The sequence below is a fragment of the Hydra vulgaris genome, chromosome 04 (assembly GCF_038396675.1).
Source record: "Hydra vulgaris chromosome 04, alternate assembly HydraT2T_AEP".
Taxonomy (NCBI): domain Eukaryota; kingdom Metazoa; phylum Cnidaria; class Hydrozoa; order Anthoathecata; family Hydridae; genus Hydra; species Hydra vulgaris.
The window spans coordinates 30464083-30469100 of record NC_088923.1 but is presented as its reverse complement, the minus strand read 5'-3'; positions in this window follow the sequence as shown (position 1 = coordinate 30469100).

The window sequence follows — 5018 nt, the reverse complement described above, 5'->3', positions numbered from 1 at the left end:
AGGCTTCAATACATCAGATAAATTCTTGAAGTCATTGTCATTGTACTTTTGACTACTAAACCAATGTTCTGCCCACTCATATGAAATGAACCTGCAAACCTTCTCCAAATTCTTTCTCGCTTCAGGCATAAGAATGAACGCCAGAATGGCGAGAATGGCTCTTGAGTTCCATCTGGCATTGCTCATATTAGGAATGTTCTGAAAGTGAATCAGAGGGAAGTTTCTTTGTTCTTCATAGAACCTAAACACTCTTGTTAAATGGTACAAAAACTTCATATCGTCTCTCCACCCTGATTTATCAAGAATTTCTACAGTTCCATTCACAAACTTATCCTTCAGTTCATCATACTTATTCAACAGTTCAGACACAAATGGGTATTCAATGTTTGGAGATTTGGTATCACCCCCAAGTTCTTCGTCCATCACCAGACGGAGAATCCTGTCTAGTACGTGATGCTGACAACCGATAAATTGTGGTATTGTGACACCCTTTAATTTAAACATACGTTGCAACTTCACAACAACTCCATTTCTCTTCCCAGTATTGACGTTTGTTGTATCAGTAATGATCATCTTAATTGAATTCCACAAATTGTATTCATCAGTAAGTTTGGCAATTTTTTCAGCAACAGTTTCAGCTTTGCCATCTTTTAAACGCAGTGCATCAAGTTTCACGTCAGTTCTTTCATTCTGAAGTACAACTACCTGATATTCCTTATCATCTATTCGTTTGCCGTCAAAGTGTAAGGACCACTGTTCCATTTTAAGTTGTTGTATCATTTCTTTTTTTAATTTACCTGCCTCTTTGAATATGGACTTGTAAATTGCTGATTGACTTGGAGTTGGAATATCAATACCTTGTTGTGATAATACATTGCATATTTTAGCAGCTTTCTTTGTGGAAACTCCACTTGATGTAACCATACTTACAGCAAATTTACTTTTGTAGTGCTTTCTAGTTTTTTTCTGAGTGTCCTCATCATCGTCTTTATCACCGTCGTCGTCTTCATCATCTTCACTCTTACTTTTGCAGTTTTCAGATTCAGTACCACTGTCTGTGGTAGACAGGACTTGTGATGTGGAAGGTATTGCTGTTCCAGACTGGACTTTCCTTCTCTTGGAAGGGTGAATGGTTTCTTTACTTGCCACTTGTCCTGTTGAGTACCCCACCTGTCCTTTACTTTCTTTTTGTAGGTGGTATAGACGTTTATCTTCCGAGGATAACCACTGGCCATTCACTTTCGTGATGTCAAATAATGCATTGAGAACATCATATTTTCCACGCTTGACACATTCATCATAGACCTTCAGCACCTTCATAAGCTTTGCTCTTATCACTTGATCAGACACACGTGGAAAATTCAGTTTATTGTCCCACAATTTTGTAATTTCCTTAGAAATTTGGTCTATTCGTTCTTTTCTTCCTTTAACATATGCTCCGAGAAACTGGTATCTTCCTACGATCTGCAATTGAAGTGGTATTCTGGATTTTTCATCGAGTGAATGTTCTTCTACAGCCACGCTTCCTCTTCTTCTGTGTGACTCTTGAAATCTCACCAAATTTTTAGTCCAAGTCTTCTTGTTCTTTGTTACTGTGGTATGACTTTTCTTGTGAGACATCATATAATATTGTTACGACTTTACGGATAGCTGAGCGTAAATATCCGTTTAATAAAGTCGTTTAATGAATAAAATACTTTAACTGTATAGTAAACCAATTATAGTTCGATAATCCAGTCAATGTTGATAACAGTTCGATAATCCAGTCCGTATCCTAACGATAATGCTACAACTACTTATACTTCGTACACTTACAGCGTCTTTAGTTCGCTACAGTAGTTCCTTATTAGCTCAGTTACACGCAGAGTACTTCATAGAACTATTCACATTATCAACACTGAGCTCTGACAGCAGCTCGCTTATATAATTATTTAGAGCTTCCAGAATGTTCTACTAAGTTCTATAATCTTCTACAGTCTGTTACAGTTGTCTATATCACCGTGGTAACACAATGACGTCATCACATAACAATTCCAAGTATTTGCCGGCACACGGCCGTTTCGTTGCCATGGTAACGTGTGGCGTTATATTTATAAATTCATAACAAAATAATGAAATAAATAGAATTAAGCTGAGAATTAAGCTTAAGATTAAAACATCGGTCAAAAATGAATGTATAAAAATGGTAAATCAAATTTTTATTTTGGGGGTGACCTTTTTTTGTTGCAGAAAGCTATTTGGGCCTTTTTTCATGATTTTAGGTAAAAGTTCATCGATTTATGATACAGGAAACATTTTATTTGAAAAAAAATTAAAAAGTCATATCCCTAATGTCTAATTACAAACTTACAGAAAAAGAAATATTAGACGCAGTCTCTTTATTAAAGCCTTATAAAAGTTTAGGATTTGATGATATAAGTAGTAATGTCGTTATCAAATCGATTAAACATATCACAATTCCACTATTGCACATTTTTAATTTATCTTTACAGCAAGGTGTTTTTTCTGATAACCTAAAAATTGCAAAAGTCATTCTAATATTAAAATTAGGTGATCCTTCTGATGCTGCCAATTATAGACCAATCTCAATACTTTCTTGTTTTTCTAAAATATTAGAGCGGGTTATTATACATAACCCTAATTTTAGAAATATTAGGGTTATGTATAATAGACTATATTCTTTTTCAAGTGTTAATAATATTCTTTATAATAAACAGTTTGGTTTTAAATCTGGTCATTCAACAGAGCATGCAATCACTCATCTTGTTCATGATATATATAAAGCATTTAATGAAGACAAGTATACCCTAGGGGTGCTCATTGATTTAAGTAAAGCTTTTGATACAGTCAATCATCAAATCCTTCTATCAAAACTCATTATGGTATTATAAATAGTAGTTTGTCCTGGTTTGAGAGTTATTTGACTAATAGGAAGCAGTACATATTATATGACGGAGGAAAAACTGATTATCAAACAATTACCTCTGGTGTCCCTCAAGGATCAATTTTAGGACCACTTTTATTTCTTGTTTATATATTTAAACGATTTAAATAAGTTCTCTAACATCTTAAGCTCCATTTTGTTTGCTGATGATACAAACTTGTTTTATTCCAGTAAAGATATAAGTTTATTGTTTCAAGCTGTAAATAAGGAACTTGAAAAATTAACATAATGGTTTAAGTCAAACAAACTGTTTTTAAACATCAATAAAACTAAATACACATTGTTCCATTATCTTCATAAAAAAGCATATATTCCCTTAAAACAATCTGTTTATTGATAATAAACTTATAAAAAGCGAACAATTAATAGAGTTTTTAGGCGTGTTATTAGATGAAAATGTAACCTGAAAAAACCACATAGGACTAATTGAAAATAAAATATCAAAATATTTGGGTATATTGTACAAAGCCAGACAGTTTTTAAATCTATCTTGTTTGAAAAACCTATACTTTTCTTTAATTCACTGCTACTTAAATTACGCAAACATTGCTTGGTGCAGCACTAACTCAACGAAAGTAAAAAAATTGCTGAGTAAACAAAAACATGCTATACGGATAATCTCAAACGTAGATCGTTTCACTCACACTCGAACAATATTTAATGAACTCAATATTCTAAATGTATATAAATTAAACCTCTATCATGTTCTTATCTTCATGTTCAAACTTGATAAAAAAATATCCCCAATTTTATTTAATTCAATTTAAAAAAAAAAAAAGACACATATACCCTACCAGATTTTCATAAAACAATTATATTCAATCCAAAATGTATTATTCAGTTACTAAATTCTCAATCGCAAACCGAGGTCCTAAACTGTGGAATACTATATTAAATAACAAACTGAAAACAAATTATTCTCTAAACCAATTCAAAACAAAACTTAAGCAATTGCTGATGGCAATTGAAAATGAATCAAATTTCTTCTAAAATTTTTAATTTTTCACTATATTTTACTATATTTATATATATATTTTTAACTATATTATTTACGAACAATACTAACAATTAATTAACTTGTAATTAAATGTTATTGCAGTTTTTCAAACTTTAGATTGTAATTTTTAATTATTGCAATTTTTTTTATCTTTTGTTGTGTTTATTAATTTTATAGTTTCTCGTATAACTGCTTGTTAACTCTTATTAATACAACATGAACATAAAGGATTGAGATTAACTCAAATATAATTATTTGTAAATTGAACCAGCTTACTTTACTAACCAATTCTTAAATTTAACTCTTTAAATTACTAAATATTTTGAAAGTTTAAAAGCTAGATATAGTGAAACATTTTATATTTTATTTATTTTTTGCATTTTTTTGGAAAATGTTGTTTTATAATGATGCATTTTTCGGGGCTTAATGATAAAACTAATTTTGTCTTCTTCTAGCCCCAGTCATGTAAATTTTTCTTTTATTAATTTCGATTGTAAAATTTTTTTACTAACTGGCAAATACATAACATTAAAAAAATAAAAAAGAGTTTTTAAAAGAATTATCAAAAAGTCTTATTAAAAAGTTTGATGCAAATTATAATCTTGCAAAAGTAGTTGCAAATAATAATCTTCGCCAAGTAATAACACAAACCAACCTATTAAATCAAGGTCAACCAACTCAAGAGCAGCACATAAAAAGATGCTATATGTGGCTTTGTGCTCATGACAGAAAAACCCGTCTGCAATGTGCATTATGTAGTCATTCTGTTTGCTAAGCTCATAGCAAAATTGTTTGCAATTATTGCCTTATTTAAAAGATATATTTTGTTTTTATTTGAATAAATTGTATCAAATATCACTTTTTAAAAAAAAACATTGAGACAAATGATAATTTTGTTGAAAGCAATTTTAATGTAAAAAGTTCAACATATTTTGTATAAAAACTTATATTTTTAGTTAGGGTAGTTTATTACCCCATCCGTCCTTAACGTAACCTTTTTTTCGGTCCTTTAAGGGTTAATGAAAACTTTAATATAGATGATGAAGTTAGTAATGATTACAATATAAAAAAAAGAAT